Source organism: Mesoplodon bidens (genome assembly GCF_964165515.1).
Source record: "Mesoplodon bidens genome assembly, chromosome: 14".
Lineage (NCBI taxonomy): Eukaryota > Metazoa > Chordata > Mammalia > Artiodactyla > Ziphiidae > Mesoplodon > Mesoplodon bidens.
The window spans coordinates 79,037,247-79,062,248 of NC_138170.1; the positions used below are offsets into that span (position 1 = coordinate 79,037,247).

At 38.0% G+C, this 25,002-nt stretch overlaps 1 pseudogene across 1 annotated transcript; it reads right to left on the reverse strand.

The window, feature by feature from the left end:
- Window positions 1-9,109: 9,109 nt before the first annotated feature.
- LOC308627735 (alpha-endosulfine-like) lies at window positions 9,110-9,657 on the reverse strand (annotated as a pseudogene). The gene has a single exon. The product of its transcript is annotated as an alpha-endosulfine-like (transcript).
- Between the last annotated feature and the right edge of the window lie 15,345 nt (window positions 9,658-25,002).

A 25,002-nucleotide genomic window follows, 5' to 3' on the forward strand; every position in this document is an offset into this window, starting at 1 on the left:
TACTCTCAACAAAAATAAACATTGTAGTTGCTGTAAATGTTTCCATTTTGATGGGTGTAAGTGGCAGTACTTCATTAATAGTTAATTTTTTATTGCACCACCATATAACTACTTTTTACATCTGACCTTGTTGCATTTCTGGAAATTATGATCCCTCAATAAATTTAGCAAAAGACGCAATTATAGAGAGAAAAAGAGAAGCAATTCTATGCAGTAGGTATATGTATGGATGTGAATGGGTGCTCTTCTTCTGTTGGGGAAATGTCCACTGTCTTGCTGTCTGGAAGGACACATGGGCAGTGAGGGAACACGAATTACCAGTGGGCCTTGTACCATTTCATCTTGCCAGTTGGTTGGTTATTTAATGTTTGCAAATCTCCCAGGAATCTGGAACTCACTTTATTTGAGGCAGTTCAGCTGAGACAGTTCTATTAGAAATCCATGTCTCTGAAGAGTCATTACTCTACTCATTGATCTTCAATTGTTTTCTTGAAGCTACACAGAAGAAAAAAAAAACTGAATAGGAGTTCATTTAAATATCATACTTGATGGCAGTTAGCATTTGTTCAGAATTATTTTCTTCTCTATGTATCTTCATTTATTTCAACTGCTCCTCAGAAAACAGTAAAGTCCTCTCACCACAGGCACTTTAGTTTCCTGTCACATCTGTTTTCCTTGGCAAACATTTAAGTTATTACAAGATATTAAGAGCGAAAAATAACAATACAAACATCATATTGTTATTGAATCGGTTGACAGGACCCGTGGCAATGTCCTAGCCAGGCGAGACCCCCTGTCTCAGCCAGGGACGTTCTTTTTTTTTTCTTTTTTTCATTGATATATAGTTGATTTACAATGTTGTGTTAATTTCTGCTGTACAGTAAAGTGATTCAGTTATACATTCGTGCAGCCAATAACAAAACCGATACTGAAACTGGAACTGCACAAGTTTTATTCAATGGCCAAAGGAGAAGCAGGAACCTAATTCGCAAATCAACTTCTCAACCCAGTTCTAGCAGAGCCACCAAATCTATATGAGGGAAGGTCGAGGTAAGAGGGAGGGAGTTGGAGAGAGTAGGAGGGATATTCATGAGGTATCTGAGAACAGGGGTGTGGTTTGGACCTGGAATTGTTGCATCTCTCCTTTTCAGTCCTTGTATGGGCTTTTCTGGTTGTTGTCATAGCAACTGTCAAGGGGCTGGTGGGTGTGTCATTTAGCTAATGTATTACAATGAGTGTATAATGAGGCTCAAGGTCCGCTGGAAGTCAAATCTTCTGCCATCTTGGGCTTAGCTGGTTCTCATTCATTTTTTCTCTTTGCAGCTCCTTCCTGAAACTTAGGTAAGAGTAATAATTTTCTATTCCAGGGAGGCGCAGGGGTACGATTCTGGGGCAACAGCATTGGTAACAATAGGATTCTGCTGTAAAGAGTCCTTACTGGAATACTGGCCTATACTAAAATAATACGTCATCTGCTCTGTTTCTAGATGTGAGGAACATGGAAACAGTTTCCCTGCATGTTACACATGGAGATTCCTGGGCTCTACCGGCCAACAAGAGAAAACAGAGCTTACAGACACTAGGCTCAAACTCTGCCTTAGAAAGCAGCTTCCCGGGGTAATCTTCACACTCCAAGAGTCGAGCCAGTGCTTTAAAACCTTTATCTCTTTCCTAACATCTGGGCTGATTAGGAAGTCACTTAGTTGTCAGTTACAAAGAAGAAAGGTGCTAATTACCTCTTTGAAACCTCTGAGTGACTCTAAGTTTGACTTTTCTTCTTTTCAGTCTGAGAAGCCTGCATGTTTCCTTCCTGGAACCTAAACCCCTTGAGTGCTTTACCTCCTGCTGTGAGAGTTAAAATAAAGGTTTCTTTAAACCTTAACTGACTCTCTCCCACTCTTCTCACATGAAAATTTCTTTACTTTGCAAACTGGCTTCTTCAAGTGTCAGTTTTTCTTCAGAAAATTTGATGTTCAGTAATCAAATCACAAGGAGAACAAACAAAATCATAACGGTTTTGTCGTAAAAGAAAATGCCAAATGGTTTCCTTCTAAAGATGAGTGAATCTCAATTCTAACATGAAAACAGGCAACAATATGGTTCCCATGTTCCTTCCATTACATATACTGTATGATTTTAGAACTTGAGTATCATCCCAGTTTTGATTCTTTTGAACAATTAAATCTTTGGATATTTAAAGCACCCTCTTAAATTATCGATGCTCCCTGAGTCCCTAACAGCTAATATCTTAGTCATCATTTGAAGTTTCTCAGAATTAAACATGAAATTGAGGTTTTAGTGGAAACAATGCCAAGCAGATGGGAGGTGGACCAGGAAATCAGGAGGTTTCAATGACATCATTTACCTACAGACTAGTTTGCAGTAGAGAGGACTTTGAGCTCAGAGCTGGGACACGTGAGCTCCAATGGTGCAACCAAGTTCTGTAGACATATAGACAAGTGATGTGTCCCTTGTTTTCTTTTTTTTAAATTGTGGTAACAAGAGATAATATGAGACCCGCTCTCTTAACATTTTTTTTAAAGTGTACAGCACAGTACTGTTAGCTGAAAACACAACATTGTACAGTAGATCTCTAGAATTTATTCTTCGTGCATAGCTGAAACTTTATACCCATCAAATGATGGCAATTTCCCATCTCCCTCTCTGCCCTGACCATGGCTACCACCCTTCCATTTTCTGCTTCTGTAATTCTGACTATTTTAGATGCCTCAAGAAAATGTGGCATATCTATATCTCTAGATAGATAGATTAAGATAGATAGATATAATGGAATATTATTCAGCCATAAAGAAGGAAATCCTGCCATATGCAACAACATAGATAAACCTTGGGAACCTTATGCTAAGTGAAATAAGCCAATCACAGAAGAACAAATACTGCATGATTTCACTTACACAATGTGTGCTTTCTGAGTTTCAACTTTCTCTTCTGTAAAATGCAACAGTAATTCCTTTCCACCACAAGCTATTGCTATGATGAAACAAGTAAATATTAAGAAGTGTAAGGGTAAGATTTTTTCACTTGAATCTGGACCTCAAGGGGCCAATTATACCCACCCCCACTAACACAGGTATGTAGACTGATGAACTCCATAGTCTCATTATAAGAACTTAGGCAACTGTTAAAGCACTATCAAAATATTAAAAGAGGGCTTCCCTGGTGGCGCAGTGGTTGAGAGTCCGCCTGCCGATGCAGGGGACACGGGTTCAGGAAGATCCCACATGTCGTGGAGCGGCTGGGCCCGTGAGCCATGGCCGCTGAGCCTGTGCATCCGGAGCCTGTGCTCCACAACGGGAGAGGCCACAACAGTGAGAGGCCCGTGTAACACCAAAAAAAAAAAAAAAAAAATTAGAAAAACAAGAAGACTGTGCTAATTAAATATTTGTTTAACTTTGAACAGCTGGTTCAATGAGGTTGGCAGGGTTCTGAAGAAGCAGATCCTGAGATGAGGGTTTAGGTGCAAGTGGTTTTCTTTTTCTTTTTTCTTTTTTTTTTGTTGTACGCAGGCCTCTCACTGCTGTGGCCTCTCCCGTTGCGGAGCACAGGCTCCGGACGCACAGGCTCAGCGGCCATGGCTCACAGGCCCAGCCGCTCCACGGCATGTGGGATCTTCCCGGACCAGGGCATGAACCCGTGTCCCCTGCATCGGCAGGCAGACTCTCAACCACTGAGCCACCAGGGAAGCCCAGTGCAAGTGTTTTTTAAGAAACTATTTCCTGGGGAAACAAGTAAGGAAGTGAGAGAAGAACAGGGAGGGGAGACATCAAGCAAGGTTGAGATTTCAGGTACAGTCCCAGCAATAGCATAGGAAGCCCTGGAAGATATTACACCTTCAGAATGTATTCACCCTGAAGGCAAGGCAGCTGCACTTTCATACTACTAGATCAGCATGTCACTGGATAGGCTAGAGGAGGCCTAGTGGAAAACATATAAACTCCTGACACTTTTGTGAGTAGGGATGAAGCAAGAGGCACCATGAGCCAAAGGTGGTCCTCTATAGAAAATTGCAGGCCCCTGCCAGTAGGAGCAAAGCATGCAGGAGGTGAGGGACTTGGTATCCAGAATGGTAAAATGCATATGAGGGGATCTGAGCAGGGCACCAAGAGTATCTCCTTAGTTTACAAATGCCAAGACTGAGGCTAAGAGATATCAAGCAGCTTGTCCAAGCTCACACCACATATTAATGGCAGACTTGATGGTCCAACCCAAGACTCCCATCTCAGTGTTCCTTCCACATCACCAGGATGCTGATGAGTCTGTTATACTGTAAGTCCTGATATCATTATAAACAACCTGCATCCTGAACTGGTTTTTTATTCATGCCTGAGAAAACATCCTACCCTGGTGCAAATTGATATGTACCCACCACAGCAACAGCACATTTTCTGTGAGGCTATTAATAATTTAAGAAGCAGTTGCTGCTAGAAGATCTCCTGCTAACACTGCAGTGAGTGGAAATGCTGTCCTTATTCTTAAACAATAAAAGGAAGGGAGAATGAGACACGCTTCCTTGAAGGTAAGAATTTTAGAGAAATCGGCATTTTTAAAGTGCTTGCAAGGGTCCATATTTATTGTGCATTTCCTCAGCATCCATAAATACAGACCAAAATAATTATACTGAAAGCAAGAAAGGAAATCCCAACATGATGAATATGAGCAAATAGCATAATAATCTTGCTGCTTGGAGAATAATTTTGCTGCCTCCTATTGAAAAAAAAATTCAATATACCCATCTGGCTCAGAAATAAAAACTATGGAGTTTGTCCTTTATGATATCACCAAAAAATAAGTAACTTACACTGGTCTAAAATGGGGGAAAGTACATTTTCAAAGGCTTTGGCGATTTTTTAAAGTGTCCATGAGAACCCACACAGGAGCTACTGTGATAACATGGCCGTGGAGAGGTTGCCCTCAGAAGGATGGCTGCCCCACTCACTGCCTTCTCCTGATGTGCCCAGCAAATGTTTGGGTTCTTCTCCATTCAGGCAAAATGATAATTACTTAATTATCCGTGACAATTAATCATCACTGTGTATCCTGGAGTCCATCCCCAAATATAATTATAAGACTCTCAATCAAAAGCAAGTCCGTTGAGAAACACGGGCCAGTTTCCAATAGAGGGTGATGTGATCACTCTGTCCTTCCTTTACCTCCTTTTCCTTTGTACTTGGCTAATCAGAAACAGAGGAAACTGACAAACGGCTCTCCACAAAGCTTCAAAAGATTCATAAAACAAAGAGGAGTTAGATATACCTTCTTTCACCCCAGAAAACACCAGAATCAATAGATGGAGAGAAAAGAGAAAAGAGAGAGGCTGTTTTAAGCTCTGTACCACTACACTCAACAATTAGGAACAGTTCAATTACAAAATGGAAGTCCTATTCCCAAGACAGATCAATGTATTCTGCACGACCTGCCTTACATAATAACATTGCTCAACAATTCTGTAAGTCTTATAGTATGTCCTCTTTACATAACAGTAAAAAATAAATAGCTTGTAAAAATTACAGCCAAGATTCTTGGGCATTAAACTTCTGAATCCTGTCCTGAAGCCCCATCTCCCCACCCCGAAAACATACACACACCCAGGTCTTGAGACTATGCCCCCTTCTGTGGGATTACCGTCCTAAAGAGAAGACTGCTAGAAAGAAGTAATAAGGAAAGTGGGATTATGCAAGGTGAACTGTCTCCATGGCAAATTTCAGGTGAAAAATAAGGGGATTTTGGGGCTTCCCTGGTGGCGCAGTGGTTGAGAGTCCGCCTGCCGAAGCAGGGGACGCGGGTTCGTGCCCCGGTCTGGGAAGATCCCACATGCCGCGGAGCGGCTGGGCCCGTGAGCCATGACCGCTGAGCCTGCGCATCCGGAGCCTGTGCTCCGCAACGGGCGAAGCCACAACAGTGAGAGGCCTGTGTACCGGAAAAAAGAAAAAAAAAAAGGGTGGGGGGTGCGGATTTTTGTCCATACCTGAGCAGGGACTTACTCTTGGGAGGAAACAACCGGTTAGGAGGATGTGGGCATGAAGCAGGAAGTGCCTAGGCAAACATCCTAATAGACTGTCCCCTTAGAGGTTCTTTTTTTTTTTTTTCTTTTTAATGAACAATTAACATTGAGTTCTTAGCTTGCTCTGCAGAGGAGCTGTCTGCATCTTTCATATTTAGACGGACAGTTTCCCTTATCTGACACCAGGTCCCCAGCCACATCCAAGCAAACAAGGCATTCTTCTATAGAGCTGAATCAGAGCCTCTCAGCTTTAGTCCACTTTACGTCCTCCTCCTCACACCCACCCCACAGCAGCCACGTGGTTAAGAAGGAGGATAGTCAAGAATGTTTTTTATCAACTCCAAGCCCGAATTCATATTCCCCCAAATCTCCACTCCACCCTCTCACAACCCCCTCCCCACCCCCACCCCCAGGATTTCACTGAGACGTTTCCCAACAAGGGCAGGGGCTTCTGCCTCTCCAGCCCACACACAAGCCACCTCCGGACCCCTGGCTGCAAAAGCAGGGAGGGCCAGGAGCCAGCACAGGACCCAGGGGGGCAGCGTCTCAGGATCTGGTGGAGCCCCGTGCAGCATCATTCAAGTTGGCCGCTGCGGACCAACACAGAAGAAAAAGAAAGCACTGTCAAGTAGTAAGGGAAAGAACCCGAAGTTCCACCCCAGTCTCTACCCCATCACTCTTCCACACTTTACAATCAGGGCTACCTGGCACATGTCTCAATCTTATCCAGTGAATTGTTTAAAAAAAAGAGAGAGAGAGAGAATTTCAGTCTTTTCCTATCTTCAAAACAAAATGTTCCCTGTCTTTTTGGAGATACCCATGAAAACAAAAACAGAAAAAAAATTATTTAGACAAGATCAAAATAACTGGAGGTTTTCAGGGGTGTAAGCTGCTGGCTCAGAGCAGGCTTGGTTTCAGAGGCATGGCCAGAGCCACTTGCAGCAGCGGAGACGGACTGGGGGCACACAGTGATCAGGTGGTAACTTCCCGGAGGTCAGGGCCAGACAGCACACATGTTCTTCTGAGTGGACTTAATAATCTAGGTTTAATCAAAGCAATTTGGATTTGGATTTTGAAATGACCCTTCTTTGCCATGGAAACTATGTACTTCACGCTGTGGAAACAGGTGGCATATAGAGAGTGTAGCTTGCTTCTTTGATTTCTTAGCCTTGAAGATGACCAGGTGGAGAAAGAGACCAAAAGTTTTTCTGATTTCCCTATTTCTTCTATTCCTTCCTAAAAACCAGACTCTCTGTAGCCTCCGTCTTGAGGAGTCATACTGACCGATAGAGAAGGCAGCTCAGACAGAAAAGAGTACAAAATTCGAGAAGATTGGAGATGAAAATGTACAAAATTATATATATATTTACATATATGATGAACATGACATATCTGTGTACAACATGTCTGGGACAGTTGAGGAAACTATACAAGGATGTTCAACATTTTCCCCTTTCCACATGGATTTTAGACTAAGGAAGAGAGCATGAAGAAATGGAGCAAGAAACACAAAAGTGATATACAATTACAGGTGACAGCCAAGGAGTTTGGGGGCCAGGGAATCACGGGACCCTGCTCTCTCCATTCCCTCCTCACCAACTTCTTCCTATCCAGTTGGAATGATGGCCTGGAAAGTGAATGGCTGGTCAGGAAAGAAGTAGAGACACCCCCAACCCCCTACATGTGCATCAGCAAGTTCATCAGTTGTCCTCATTGCGCCAGATGTGTGGCATATCAGAACTGGTGAGCTGAGAGGGCAAGAGAGGATTATAGAATCTTCCTCTCTTGAACGGCTGGCTAGTTCTCACCCTGCCCTCTCTGTCATAAGTAGCAGGCTGCATTCAGTAACATTCAGGCCAAGCTACTGATAACTAGATTGATGATGCTGGCCGTCTGCAGCCCCTTTCCTCCACCTGGTTCACAATCAGCATTGCTACTTCTCAGAGCACAGGAGCTGGGTTACTGAGCTCTAGGAAGGCAGAGATTTCTCAGTGCTCCTTCTCTTTCTCCCTAACCACCTTCCCCAGCTTCCTCCAAGGTGATTCATCTCCTGAGAACCTGCTGCTCCAGCCCTGCTGTAGCACTAAGCCCTGGAGGCTCGCTCAGTTCATCCCTTTTCTTCTTGTCTCCCTAACAATACACCTGGCAGCTGATAACATCTGAAATGTGGGACTCCACATGTGCATGACTGAGCATGTTTCTCCAGGCCCTCAGCTTGGCTGTCAGCGCAGCTTCTTAGCAGCCAGGGCCCAGACTGCAGGAAAGCAGGTGAGGGCAGAGGTAAGAGCTTTCATGGCTAGCTTAGAATTTTTTTTCTTGACCCTCAAGACCATGATACTTATGAGCCCCTCTCACCTGAATTTATAACCCCCAAACCTCAACTTCTCTCCCCATGTAGTCTTCAAACAGTTCCCCTCTGTAGGCTCACCTATGGGCCTTCCTCACTTTGGGCTTTACAATGAAGAGCACAGTTTTTTTCAGGATTTTAGAATCAGAATCAATCTCATCTATATTCAATTCTGTTTTACAGATGAGGAATAGAATTCCGGAGAGGTTAAATGACTTGACCAAGGTTACACGTCAATTCTGCCTAGACTGAGTGGAGCTAGGACCCAGATATCTTGACTCCTAACCCACTGTTCTTTCCACTATCCCATGATACTTTCAAAAAGCAACATGCTGGAAGAGAGAGAGAAGGTGCCCATTTTATGTGAATTATATCCTCCAATCTTTACATTATTTAAGAGCCAGGGCAAACTGTAAAAGACACTGACTGAGTGAAGGAGGTTAAGTGGGCACTATAGTTTTAGGCAAGCAAATCAGTTTTTCTTTTTGAGGCTTCTCTAAACCAGTCATAATGGAAACATGAAGCAGCAGCAGCTCAAGGGACAAAGCACTTAAAGCACAGAAAACAGATCCCATTCAATCTACCTTTCCCAACCATGTCAGGTTAGCCTTGGGATGTTAAACCTGTCATATTATTGCCAAGGCCTAGCCCAACCAATTTGGGGATATTGTCTTCCAAAAGGAGAAATCACATCTCCCCAGTTTCTTGTACAAAAGAAAAAGAGTTTGCAGCATTATCCAATCCTAGTCTCCCATTTCTGAGCCCCTACCTGGGCTACATGAGGGTGTGAAAATCTCAATTTATCCAAAGAAATGAACTCAGAGCCTCTCTTCAGCCCACATTACCTTCTCAGCAGCCCCCAGGAGAATCACAGTCATTTCTGGCTAGCAAGCTGAGAAGATATAACTAGGTGTCCGTTCCATCCCTGCCTATGATATATAAAAGTCTGGTGGGTGATGAGCGAGGACTTTTGCTGGGGCAGATCCTGTGGGTTGGGGATGTGGTCACCCGTCACCGGGTTCTCGTCTGGTCCTGTACTTGGTAGCTGCTTATTCTTCATCTTGGCTTTGGGCATGTCATAGTCTCCTGAGTCAAAGTACTTTTGCCCTTCCTGGAGTCTCTTCATGAGGAAGTTGAAGCCTCCAAGCTTTTGTCCTAGGCTTGGATATTTGGTCTTTAGCTTTGCCTCCTTGGCTCTCTCAGGGAGCGTACCTTCTTTCTCCTGTGTGTCCTGCTTCTCCTTACCGGTCTCCTCCACAGGCTTCTCCTCCTCTTATTTCTGGGACATGGTGGGATCGGGACTGTGGAGTGAGGGGACCCAAGAAGTCAACCGGAGAAGGGAAGGGGGAGGAGAAACGGGACAACCTGCACTGCTTCTTCGGCTCCTGTCACTAGGGCTGCTCAGTCTCTTCAGAGGTTCTTTGTTTACACTTCAGAACGTTTAAAACTGATCAAGAAATAAATTGATCAAGTGCTTTAAATGTCTTATATCACAGCTCTGAAACAAACGAGGCCAGTGACACAAATAGGAGAGCAAGTTTCCCTGATTTTTCCTGTCCATGCAATCATATTGCTTTCCTGAGTGACATTTCCTTCCTTGTTTGATCTCAAATCAGGAGTTAGTCAAAAAGACTAATCCAAGCTGCATTTCTGTGACCTAACACACACAGGTTAATAAAAAAATAACTGAGGGATTTGAGAAGTAAGACAAGCACATGGTAGTATTGAATTTACTTCAAACAGTCAATCCTTCCTCAAATTTGTGTCCTTTCATACAAATTCCAGTGGACTTTTAGTTATTGCCTAAATTCAGCCTCAAAGTAAGTCAGTGGAGTAGTCAAGATTAGTATTATTCCCACTTCATGAAAGGAAAAAATGGAGATTAAAAATCTAAAGGGGGAAACTCTTGACCTTCAGAGTTGACCGAAGGTGGGAATGGTGAACATCTTGTAACTGGAGGAATGTAAATGATGGTCCAAGTGAAGAGTGAAGACTCTTCTCAATGGTCAGACTGGAGATTATTTGGTCTAATGTTTTAGTAGCAGGTTGACAGTTAGTTTGAGTGTCATATGTATCATGTCCTAATTCATCACCCCATGAGTCTGCCTCTCTCTCCTAAATTACTTTATGGGTTATCATAATTATGGAAAAAAAAGTGTTCCCTAACAATACTGCATCTAACTAACAAATTTTACATGGGCAACGTTGAGTGAAAATACCATATATCTTAAATTATTAATCAACTGTTTTAAGAGGATGACATATTTAAGACAAGTGTGTTAACTCAGATTCCCTTCAGGAATTTTCAGGACAGTTAACACTTGTATAGATGAGTTAACTGTAAACATCAGCTTGCTTTTAATATTTATTGATGGTTTAAAACAAATAAAATATATACAATTATTGAAACATAAACAAATGAAAATGACTTTTAATGGAAATTATATTTTTTAAAAAGACCTAATCTTACTGAGATGTGCTTTCTCCATTGGTATTTAATCTTTCTACATTTATTCCTGGGGCCTCCTCCATCTTAAAGAAGTGTAATACTTTTGAGCACATTTTAAACTTCATCTTAAAATCAGATATACTGCAAGTAACCTTAAAACTTTAGGTCAAGGAATTTCCTAAGATGAACTAATTGCTATGATCATTCTCCCATAATAATGATAAATTTTAATTCTTCACTATTCATTGTTTTCATAGCCTCACTTTTATTTCTTGTCATATATCAAGGGAAGTGAGGGGTGGTTTATAGTAATAAACACCTATATTAAAAAAGAAGAGATACCTCCAATTAATGATCTCAATTTCTACCTTAAGGAATTGAATTAAAAAAGCAAACTAAATACAAAGTATGAAAAGATAGGAAGTAATAAAGATTAAAACAGAAAAAACTAAGATATGAAAAAGGAGAATATAGGGGAAAGATAAATTAAGCCAAGAGATGAATTTTTGAGATCAGTAAAATTGATAGACCTATAATCAGATTAGTCAGAAAAGATAGGGAAGAAACACACAAATTACCGAGATCTGAAACAAGAGAGGTGACACCAGACACGACGAACCAAAACCTATGGGATGCAGCAAAAGCAGTTCTAAGAGGGAAGTTTATAGCAATACAATCCCACCTTAAGAAACAGGAAACATCTCGAATAAACAACCTGAACTTGCACCTAAAGCAATTAGAGAAAGAAGGACAAAAACACCCCAAAGTTAGCAGAAGGAAAGAAATCATAAAGATCAGATCAGAAATAAATGAAAAAGAAATGAAGGAAACTATGGCAAAGATCAATAAAACTAGAAGCTGGTTCTTTGAGAAGATAAACAAAATTGATAAACCATTAGCCAGACTCATCCAGAAAAAAAGGGAAAAGACTCAAATCAATAGAATTAGAAATGAAAAAGGAGAACTAACAACTGACACTGCAGAAATACAAAAGATCATGAGAGATTACTACAAGCAACTCTATGCCAATAAAATGGACAACCTGGAAGAAATGGACAAATTCTTAGAAATTCACAATGTGCCAAGACTGAATCAGGAAGAAATGGAGAATATGAACAGACCAATCACAAGCACTGAAATTGAAACTGTGATAAAAAACCTTCCAACAAACAAAAGCCCAGGACCAGATGGCTTCACAGGCGAACTCTATCAAATATTTAGAGAAGAGCTAATACCTATCCTTCTCAAACTCTTCCAAAATATAGCAGAGGGAGGAACATTCCCAAACTCATTCTATGAGGCCACCATCACCTTGGTACCAAAACCAGACAAGGAAGTCACAAAGTAAGAAAACTACAGGCCAATATCTCTGATGAACATAGATGCAAAAATCCTCAACAAAACACTAACAAACAGAATCCAACAGCACATTAAAAGGATCATACAACATGATCAAGTGGGGTTTATTGCAGGAATGCAAGGATTCTTCAATATACGCGAATCAATCAACGTGATACACCACATTAACAAATTGAAGGAGAGAAACCATATGATCATCTCAATAGATGCAGAGAAAGCTTTGACAAAATTCAACACCCACTTATGTTAAAAATCCTGCAGAAAGTAGGCATAGAGGGAACTTTCCTCAACATAATAAAGGCCATATATGACAAACCCACAGCCAACATTGTCCTCAATGGTGAAAAACTGAAACCATTTCCACTAAGATCAGGAACAAGACAAGGTTGCCCACTCTCACCACTCTAATTCAACATAGTTTTGGAAGTTTTAGCCACAGCAATCAGAGAAGAAAAGGAATCCAAATTGGAAAAGAAGAAGTAAAGCTGTCACTGTTTGCAGATGACATGATACTATACATAGAGAATCCTAAAGATGCTACCAGAAAACTACTAGAGCTAATCAATGAATTTGGTAAAGTAGCAAGGTACAAAATTAATGCACAGAAATCTCTTGCATTCCTATACACTAATGATGAAAAATCTGAAAGTGATATCAAGAAAACACTCCCATTTACCATTGCAACAAAAAGAATAAAATATCTAGGAATAAACCTACCTAAGGAGACAAAAGACCTGTATGCAGAAAATTATAAGACACTGATGAAAGAAATTAAACATTATACAAATAGATGGAGAGATGTACCATGTTCTTGGATTGGAAGAATCAACATTGTGAAAATGACTCTACTACCCCAAGCAATCTACAGATTCAATGCAATCCCTATCAAACTACCACTGGCATTTTTCACAGAAGTAGAACAAAAAATTTCACAATTTGTTTGGAAACACAAAAGCCCACGAATAGCCAAAGCAATCTTGATAATGAAAAATGGAGCTGGAGGAATCAGGCTCCCTGACTTCAGACTATACTACAAAGCTACAGTAATCAAGACAGTATGGTACTGGCACAAAAACAGAAAGAGCAATAGAACAGGATAGAAAGCCCAGAGATAAACCCATGCACATATGGTCAGCTTATCTTTGATAAAGGAGGCAAGAATGTACAGTGCAGAAAGGACAGCCTCTTCAATAAGTGGTGCTGGGAAAACTGGACAGGGACATGTAAAAGTATGAGATTAGATCACTCCCTGACACCATACACAAAAATAAGCTCAAAATGGATTAAAGACCTAAATGTAAGGCCAGAAACTATCAAACTCTTAGAGGAAAATATAGGCAGAACACTCTATGACATAAATCACAGAAAGATCCTTTTTGACCCACCTCTTAGAGAAATGGAAATAAAAACAAAAATAAACAAATGGGACCTAATGAAACTTCAAAGCTTTTGCACAGCAAAGGAAACCAAAAGACAACCCTCAGAATGAGAGAAAATAGTTACAAATGAAGCAACTGACAAAGGATTAATCTCCAAAATTTATAAGCAGCTCATGCAGCTCAATAACAAAAAAACAAACAACCCAATCCGAAAATGGGCAGAAGACCTAAATAGACATTCCTCTAAAGAAGATATACAGTCTGCCAACAAACACATGAAAGAATGCTCAACATCATTAATCATTAGAGAAATGCAAATCAAAACTACAATGAGATATCATCTCACACTGGTCAGAATGGCCATCATCAAAATATCTAGAAACAATAAATGCTGGAGAGGGTGTGGAGAAAAGGGAACACTCTTGCACTGCTGGTGGGAATGTGAATTGGTACAGCCACTATGGAGAACAGTATGGAGGTTCCTTAAAAAACTACAAATAGAACTACCATATGACCCAGCAATCCCACTACTGGGCATATACCCTGAGAAAACCATAATTCAAAAAGAGTCATGTACCAAAATGGTGATTGCAGCTCTATTTACAATAGCCCAGCGATGGAAACAACCTAAGTGTCCATCATCACATGAATGGATAAAGAAGATGTGGCACATATATACAATGGAATATTACTCAGCCATAAAAAGAAATGAAATTGAGCTATTTGTAATGAGGTGGATAGACCTAGAGTCTGTCATACAGAGTGAAGTAAGTCAGAAAGAGAAAGACAAATACCGTATGCTAACACATATATATGGAATTTAAGAAAATAAAAAATGTCATGAAGATCCTAGGGGTAAAACAGGAATAAAGACACAGACCTACTTGAGAATGGACTTGAGGATATGGGGAGGGGGAAAGGTAAGCTGTGACAAAGCCAGAGAGAGGCATGGACATATATACACTACCAAACGTAAGGTAGATACCTAGTGGGAAGCAGCCGCATAGCACAGGGAGATCAGCTCAGTGCTTTGTGACCGCCTGGAGGGGTGGGATAGGGAGGGTGGGAGGGAGGGAGACGCAAGAGGGAAGGGATATGGAAACAGATGTTTATGTATAACTGATTCACTTTGTTATAAAGCAGAAACTAACACACCATTGTGAAGCAATTATACTCCAGTAAAGTTTTTTTTAAAAAAAGAGGTAACACCATTACAGATTCTGCATATATTAAAAAGATAATAATGTAATATTATTAACAAATTAATGCCAATAAATGAGATACCTTAGATGAAATGAAAAAATATCTTGGAAGACACACACTATGAAAGCTCATTCAAGAAAAAATAGATAAACTGACTAGTTCTATATATATTAAAGAAATTGAATTTGTAGTTTAAAACCTTTCAGTAAAAATCATTCTAGGCTTGGAAGGTCTCCCTGGTTAATTCTACCTAAGAGGAAGAAATAATGCCAATTCTACACAAACTCTGCCAGAAATTGAAGAGAAAGGAATACATCACACTCATTATATGAGACCAGTATTAACCTAATAACAGAAGCAGACAAAGACATTACAACAAAAGAAAACTACAGATCAATATCCCTCATGATTATAGATGTAAAAATTCTTAACAAAGTTTTAAAAAACTGAAACACAGTTATAGTAAAAACATAATATACCATAATCAGTGGAGGTTTACCCTAGGAATTCAAGGTTGGTATAACACACAAAAATCAATATATTCACCATATTAACAACCTCTTCAAAAGAGAAAGAGAGAGCAGAGAAAAACCATATGATCTTCTCAATAAAGGAAGAAAAATATTTACCAAAAATCTAATATTTTTCTGATAAAGACTCTCAGAAAACTAGGAATGGAAACAAATTTTCTCAAAGTGACATAGGGCATCTATGGCAAATCTACAGCTAAACTCATACTTAATGGAGAATGACTGAACACTTTCCCTGTAAGGGCACTAACAAGGCAAAGACGTCTCTCACCATTTCCATTTAACATTGCACTGGAAGTTCTAAATCAGCGAAATAAGGAAAAAAATATAATAATAAATTAAAACATCCAGACTGAAAGTAAATAAATAAAATTGCCTTTACTCACAATCTTTTTTTTTTTAAGTAAAACATATAGCTGTCATAGAATACAGTCATCCCACTGTTAGGCATTTACCCAAGAAAAATGAAAGCATATGACTACACAAAGACCTATACGCAAATGTTCATAGCAGTTTTTATTTGCAATAAACAAAAACTGAGAAAGACTCAAATATCCACCAACAGATGAATGGTTAAACAAATTATGGGTATATTCATACAATGGAATACTACTCAGCAATCAACATGAATGAACTATTTATGCACACAAAACATGGATGAATCTGAAAATAATTATGCTGAGTGAAAGAAGTTTGACAAAAAAAGTACTTACAATATGATTCCATTTCTGTAAAACTCTAGAAATGCAAACTAGTCTGTAGTGCCAGAAAGCAGATCAGTTATACCTGGTTGAAAGAACCAGGGAATGAGTGGAGAGAGGGAGGATTTCAAAAGGGGTTTACATATATGTTCACTATGTTGGTTGTGGTGATGGTTTCATTAGGTTTATACATTTGTCAAAACTGATCAAATTGTGTATGAGTTATTTATTGTGTGTCAATTATGCTTCAATAAAGCTATTTATGTTTGTTTTTGAAATTGAAAAAGAGAAATCTAAAGAAAGGGAAAGATGAACTTCAGGGGTAAATAGAGGAATGCAACAGAGCTTCCCTTGACAATACTTGATTACCCCTCCATAAAGGTTCTTTTTAGGTAACTGAATATATTTTTTAATATTTTAAGGAAAGTGATATATTAGCCTGCAAAGTGATACATCATCTTGTTTTAATATTACAAACATATTCTTGTGACTGAGCTCTAACTTCTATTAGATTATCTAGAAAACAGGACTTGAAAGAGTTCATTGTCAACAGAAATAAACATTTAATTTTGCAATACATGAAAGCAAAGTCAAGTTTTTAAAAGGCTTTGAAGGGGTTAAAACTCACTGATTGGGCTGTATATCTTTATTGGGATATCTTTGGCAATGCTCTAGCTTGGAAAGCTCTTTTACCCTTTGGCATGAAAATATGATTTCATAATTTTAGACCTGACCTGAAATGCCAAGACTACTGTCCAAGTGAAACTGTTTACTGGACTAAGTTGTCAAATGAGAGTGGCAATGGCCCAAATGTCCCTTTATTTAACTTAAGGATTCAGGAATCCACTGTGCTATCTAAACCAGTTATAGCCTTTTTATATGCCTTAAACTTATTCTTTCTCTTGTCCCTTGACCACTTAGTTCCAGAACTTTGAAATAGGAAGGAATCATAGGAATCAACCTGCCCAAGTCTTTCATTTTAGAGGTAAGATAAATATTCAGAGAGAGAAAGTAATTGTTTCCAGGTCACAGGGTGAGTTGGGGACAGACTGAAATCTGGATTTAGATCTCCTGATTCTCAGACTAAGCTTTTCTCACACCACTGGATCTCTTCCCATTCCCAACCCCTGCCATACACACACACACACAGTGTACATTCATGATTTGTCTACTTTTCTGTATGGGTTTTATATTTGGTAATAAAAAGCATAAAATGAAGAATAATGTTCATTATTAAATTAATTTCTATTGACAAATATTCCCACGTGTTTGCCTTTGCACTTACTAATAAATTAACATTTCATTTACAAAATGGAATAATAATGCTTAATGAGTATTTACCACTTGCCATGTGCTACGTTAGATAGTTTTTAATGAATTATCTCAGTGATTCCTAACAATAATTTTATCATGTGTATACTGTTATTTCCCCCACTTCACAATGAAAATTTTACACAAATAGGTGATCCAGCTAGATCGCAAACCCAGATTTGTCTAATGTTAGAGCCTCTGTGTTAAAGCAATAAACTAAAGCACCTCCTGGATTGGTGAAGAAATTTTTTCTGTATATATGAAGAATGAAAATTTACATATAATTGTATATATAAAATTATATATAAATCATATATATAATTATAGATATATTTTTGAAAGATAATTGGAGCTTAACACCCCACATTTAAGCAATTTCTGAGAGTATACATTCTTCAGTGGGTATAAACATATCTACATCCTTATACAATAAAAATAAAACATTCTTTTACTTTTGATTGACCATGGCCCAACATTAACTTAATAAATACTTAGCAGCTACACAGACTATATAGTCCAGCCACCTAACTGGATACCTTTTTTTTGAATCCTTTGGTGAAGAGATGATCACTGCTTCAGGAAATCAGTGGCTTAATATATTTTTAGGTGGCTCTAATATTTATATGTTTTGTTATGAACAATATTGTGGTGGCAACATTACAAAGGGCTCTAGGGACAAAGCACTTGGCTAAAATGATGACTCTTCTACTTAAGTAGGTAGTCCTTGAGCAAATTATTTATATCTCTGAGATTTGGTTTTCTCAAGTGGAAAATGGGAATAATAGTGGTAACTCCCTCCTAGGGTTGATGCAAGGACTGAGTGAGTTAAAAGATGTAAAAATTTAGAACTGTGCCTGGTACATAGGTAAGTGTTATTGACACAGTTGCTTGTATTATTATTAAGTAATAGCATGTATTGAAATTTACCTGTGTATCAGATACTGTTTTACATGCCTTACAATTTTTGTTTCAATCTTCACAATAACTCCACAATGAATGTATTCTTATTTTCCCTTTCAGATGAAGAAATCAAGACACAGGTTAAAAATTGGTCCAAGTTTGCAGTTGATGAAGTTGAGACGTCAACCCCAGGCAGTATGACTTTTGAGCCCATCCTTGACCCTTGTAACCACTATGTTAGATCACTGTTGCTATGGAGCTGATTTTGTTTGTGCTATATGGGCCTAACTAGCTTTAGTTAACCAAGTTCTGTATGTACATTTTATGATGACATCCTTAAAAACAGTTGAGGTGAAACAGTTGAGGCCATGTTGTTTCTCAGTGAATGGAAAGAACATGGCCTCATATTTCAATGCTGTGTTGGTTATATGTTTATTTATTTATTTTTTATTAATTAATTTATTTATTTTTGGCTGTGTTGGGTCTTTGTTGATGCATATGGGCTTTTTCTAGTTGCGGTGAGCGGCGGCTACTCTTCATTGTGGTGCACGGGCTTCTCATTGCAGTGGCTTCTGTTGTGGAGCACAGGCTCCAGGTGTGCGAGCTTCAGTGGTTGTGGCTTGCGGGCTCTAGAGCACAGGTTCAGTAGTTGTGGCTCTCAGGCTTAGTTGCTCTGTGGCATGTGGGATCTTCCCAGACCAGGGCTTGAACCCATGTCCCCTAGATTGGCAGGCAGATTCTTAATCACTGCATTACCAGGGAAGTCCTGGTTATATCTGTTTTGCTTTTGTTTTTGTTTTAGGTTTTTATGTCACTCTTTAATTATAGACTTTAATTCTTTCGTTCTATTCCCTCTTCTAATACTTGGAAACATTCTTCTGTAACTGTTTTTTGATGTCTGAGTGTTCTACTTTTTACGGTTATTAGTATTTTTATATATGTGAAGTTTCTCTAACTTTATACTGAGATCTTTGAAGATAGGACCATGTGTTCTACATTTTTGTAGCTGCAGAGTATACTGCAGGGCTTCACCTATATCAACTAATCAATAAACACTCAGTGAAAATGACACAGTTATCACTGACACATTTTGTGCTGTAAATGTGATATGGTTTAGGAAATCTAGAAACCAAGGTTACTAGAATTTGTGCCAACAAAGAATCAATAAGTTCTGAATGAGGGCTGCTTTTATATATTAAAGTTATATGGGCTTTCATAGTATTATTTTCCTATATATAAATTCACACTTTTGTCATAGAATTTTCAGATTGCTCCAAATCAAATTTTCAATAAATAGAACCTCTATTGTACAAACGACTCACATTATGACTCATTTCTGGAGAGACAATGCTATGGTATGAAAAGATCACTGAAATAATGATACAAGGTTAACGTAACATGAACAAAGGAAAACAAACCAAAAATATCTCACTAAGATTTATCTTTGCTATAAACATGACATATACACATACACATGAACAAAAGCAAAGAGGGGGCATGTATAACATTAGTCATTAATTGTTTTTGGTGTGACAATAAAATGGGTAATATTTTCTTACTATTATTTATCTCCTATTAATACAGTTACTGCTATATTGTAACATTTTTGAAAACAGAAGTGTGCATTAGGTATTAAAAGACCATGGTAAAATAATAAATATTGTACAATTCCTTATTGTTTCTGATTTCTTGTTCCCCAAATGAAAAGGAGAGCATAATTAGAACCTAGAAAAGATATTATATACCATAGGACTGTTGCTGGTATCAAATGAGAAAATTTAGATGAAAACACTTAATAAATGATATATAGGTCTACAAATTAAAGACTACATTTAGTCCAATTCTGATTAATATGACATTATGATCAATATATGTATTTGCCAGTAGCAATCATAAATAAAACAGTTATTCCCTCACGATTATAACAGTAGACACAGAAAACACATTTGACAAAATTCAACACCAATTCATGATAAAAACTCACATCAAAGTTGGTATAGAGTGAATATATCTCAACATAGTAGGAGCCATTTATGACAAAGCCACAGCTAACATCATACTAAGTGATGAAAAGCTGAAAGCCTTTCCTTTAAAATCAGGAACAAAACAAAAATGCCCACTCTTGCCAATTCTATGTAACATAGTATTGGAAGTCCTAGCCACAGCAATCAGACAAGAAGAAGTAATAAAAGGCATCCAAATTGGAAGAGAAGAAGTAAAACTGTCACTATTTGCAGGTTATATGACACTATATATAGAAAACCCTAAGGTCTCCATAAAAAAACTATCAGAATTAATAAACAAATTCAATAAACTTGCAGGATATGATTAATATATAGAAATCTGTTGCTTTTCTGTACACTAAAAATGAACTTTCAGAAAGAGAAAACAAGAAAACAATCCCTTTTAAACTGCATCAAAAAGAATAAAATGTCTAGGAATAAACTTAATAAGAAGGTGAAAGAACTATACTCTGAGAACTATAAAACACTGATGAAGGAAATTGAAGATGATGCCAAGAAATGGAAAGATATTCCCTGTTCTTGGATTGGAAGAATTAATATTGTTAAAATGCCCATACTACCCAAAGCAATCCACCTATTTAATGCAATCCCTATCAAAATAACCATGACATTTTTCACAAAACTAGAACAAATAATTGCAAAATTTTTATGGAACCATGAAAGATCCCAAATTGCCAATGCAATATTGAGAAAAAAGAACAAAGCTTGAGATATCATGCTCCCTGACTTCAGACTATACTAAAAAGGTACTGTCATCAAAGCAGCATAGTACTGACAAAAACCAACACATAGATTAATGGTATAGAATAGAGAGCCCGGAAATAAACCTGTACACTTAAGGTCAATTAACCTATGACAAAGGAAGTAAGAATAAACAATGGAGAAAGACTGTCTTTTCAATAAGTGGTGCTGGGAAAACTGGACAGCTACATGTAAATGAATGAAATTAGAACATTCTCTAACACCATACACAAAAATAAGCTCAAAATGGATTAAAGACTTAAATGTAAGACCTGAAACAATAAAAACTTTTAGAAGAGAACATAGGCAGAACATTCTGACATAAATTGTGGCAATATATATATATATATATATATATATATATATATATATATATATATATATTTTTTTTTTTTTTTTGCGGTGTGCGGGCCTCTCACTGTTGTGGTCTCTCCCATTGTGGAGCACAGGCTCTGGATGAGCAGGCTCAGCGGCCATGGCTCACGGGCCCAGCCGCTCCACGGCATGTGGGATCTTCCCGGACCGGGGCACAAACCCGTGTCCCCTGCATCGGCAGGCGGACTCTCAACCACTGCGCCACCAGGGAAGCCCGGCAATATATATTTTTTGATCTATTTCCTAAGGCAAAATAAATAAAAGCAAAAATAAACAATTAGAACATAATTAAATTTAAAGGTTTTTGCACAGCAAAGGAAACCATTGACAAAAAAAAACCATTGACAACCTACTGAATGGGAGAAAATGTTTGCAAATGATATGACCAATAAAGGATTAATATCTGAAATATATAAACAGCTCATACAACTCAATATCAAAAAAACGAATAACAATTTAAAAATGGGGGCTTCCTTGGTGGCGCAGTGGTTGAGTCTGCCTGCCGATGCAGGGGACACGGGTTTGTGTCCGAGTCCAGGAAGATCCCACATGCTGCAGAGCAGATAGGCCCGTGAGCCATGGCCGCTAGGCCTGCATGTCCGGAGCCTGTGTTCTGCAATGGGAGAGGCCACATCAGTGAGAGGCCTGTGTACCGCAAAAAAAAAAAAAAAAAAAAAAAAAAAGTGGGCAGAAGATCTGAATAAACAAAGATATACAGATGACTAACAGGGACATGAAAAGATGCTCAACACCACTAATCATCAGAAAAATGCAAATCAAAACTATACTGAGATATCACCTCAAACCTGTCAGAACAGCTGTCATCAAAGACCAAAAATAACAAATATTGGCAAGGATGTGGAGAAAAGGGAGCCCTCGTACATTGTTGGTGGAAATGTAAATTGGTGCAGTCACTGTGGAAAACAACATGGAAGTTCCTCAAAAAACTGAAAATAGAGCCACCATATGATCCAGAAATTCCACTCCTGGGTATATATCTGAAGAATATGAAAAAACTAATTCAAAAAGATACATGCACCCCAGTGTTCACAGCAGCGCTATTTAAAATAGTTAAGATATAAAAGCAACCTAAGTGTCTATCAACAGATGAACAGATAAAGAAGAAATGATATTTATAGATACACACACACAAATACACATGCAATGGAATATTACTCAGCCATAAAAAAGAATGAAATTCTGCCATTTGCAACAATGTAGATGGACCTAGAGAGTATTATGCTTAGTGAAATAAGTCAGACAGAGAAAGACAAACACTCTATGTTATCACTTATATGTGAAATCTAAAAAAAAAAAATAATAAATGTATATAACAAAACAGAAACAGACTCACAAGTATATAAAACAAACTAGTGCTTACCAGTGGAGAGAGGGAAGGTGGGAGGGGCAAGATAGGGGTATGGGATTAAGAAATACAAACTACTATGTATAAAATTGATAAGAAATATGAATATATTTTACAGCACAGGGAAATATAGCCATTATTTTGTAATAACTTTAAATGGAGTATAATCTTTAAAAATATTGAACCACTATGTCACACATGTGAAGCTAATATAATATTGTAAATCAACTATACTTTAAAAATTATGTATTTCCTCTACAACTGTTTACTGGTATTCTATATCTGATTGAGAGAGAAAGTGATGAAGCCTGTGAACAACATGACAGCCTCATGTACAGTAAGGCATTGCTACACATTTTTTCCAAGTGTTTACAATATTTCAAGAGGCATATCTAAAATCAAGATGGTACATGATTAAGATAAAATGTTATAAATAGGTACATATCATCCATCAACAAGTCTAATATGATTTGAGTCCAATAACACTCTAAGGGAAATCATTAACATAATGAAAAGATATAAAAAAGAACCAAATGAAAGTATAAAAAATAAAAATACAACATTCGAAATTATAAAAGATAACAGGATAAGATTCACAGGAGATTGAATATTTCAGAAGAAAAGATCAGTAAACTTGAAGACTTGGCAATAATAATTACTGAAAATGAAGTACTGAGAAAAAAAGAGACCACAAAAAATAAATATAGCTTCAATAAGCCATAGGAAAATTTCAAGTAGTCTGAAATGTCTGAGTCCCAGAAAGGGGGATGAAGCAGAAAAAATATATGAAGAAACAATGGTTGAAATTTATTAATATTTGATAAAAACTATAAAACCATAAATCCAAGAATTTTAATGAACTCCACAGAAGAAACATAAGGTCACACCAAAGCATATCATAATGAAATTGTTGAAAATCAGCAATAAAAAAAATCTTAAAAGCAACTTTGTTTCTGTACAGAGAAAGATAAGAATGACCACAAAAAATTATTCAAAAGAGGAAAGTGAAATGCTGTCTCTGAATCACTGGAAGAGAAAAAAAAATTATCAAATTCTAATTATATACCTAGCTAAAATAGATTTTTAAAAATGGATGTGGATCAAAGACTTTTCTGCCAAACATCATCTGTTCTGAGTGAATGTCAGGACACCCAGGTGAAACCAAGAATCTGCATGAACACCACCCTGGCATTCAAGGCTTCCATAATGGGGAGTGTAGCAATAAAGTGCTATTATCTGAACCAGCTTTTACATATTGAAAAATGACCATCTCATTAATTGGTTAACTCAGAAATCTATTAAGTCATTCAACACACCTGGCTTTCAGTGTGCCAGGTACTGTGCAATATACTAGGGAATAAAGTAAATAAAACATAGTCCCTGACCTCACAGAGTTTACAGGTTATCATGGAAGATAGAAATATAGGTGGAGGATTATAATATGGTGTCATGGATGCAGTGATGCAGACTAGCCCAAGGAGTGATGAGAACAAAATGGGAAAACACCCAACTCAAACTAAAAAAGAACAGCAACAACAACAAAAATGAAAACAAAACCACTCAACAGAAAGGACGCTTTTATAGGATCCATAGCTCTTAGGTAAGAGGAAAGGGGATTAAGTATTTTCAAGTAGCTAGGATACAACATATGTAAAGCACAGAGACAGGAGGATACTGTAATGTTTGAGCACTACTTCAGCATAGCTAGAATTCAAGATGCTTAAAGGGACATGTGAGATTAGAAGTCCAAGAGCCCACTAGGACATAAAATATTAACACTGTAGTACATTCTACTAAGGAGTTTGAACTTTATTGTGAGGCAACAACCATTCAATGGCTTTAAGAAGGTGAGAGAATCAATAGGATTGTAATTTCAAAATATTTGATAGTAATATGGAAATTAAATGGAGAATACTACTGAAGAGAAGTAGCAACTGGTATTTTTTTACCAATCTAGGAGAGAAATGAAAAGTCTTGAAAGAAGACAGTGATGGTGAGGATGAAATAAAGGCAAATTCAGCAAAACTTTCCAGTAGACATAGCTGTCTGTCGTCACTGGACTTATGCTGCTGCTGATGTAGAATATCAAGGTGGATTTTCATTTTACTCACTTTTGTGAATCCCCAGACCTTTCACTACAGAAGCTCCTAAGCTTTAAAATATGTCATTCGATGCCTCATTCATGTCAAGCCTTAATAAGTAATAAAGAAGGACCAGTACAATTTAGGGAATTCAACTTAGAGCTCTTAGGTACCCAAATTGCAAGCCTAAAATCATCTGACCTTTCCTTCTTCC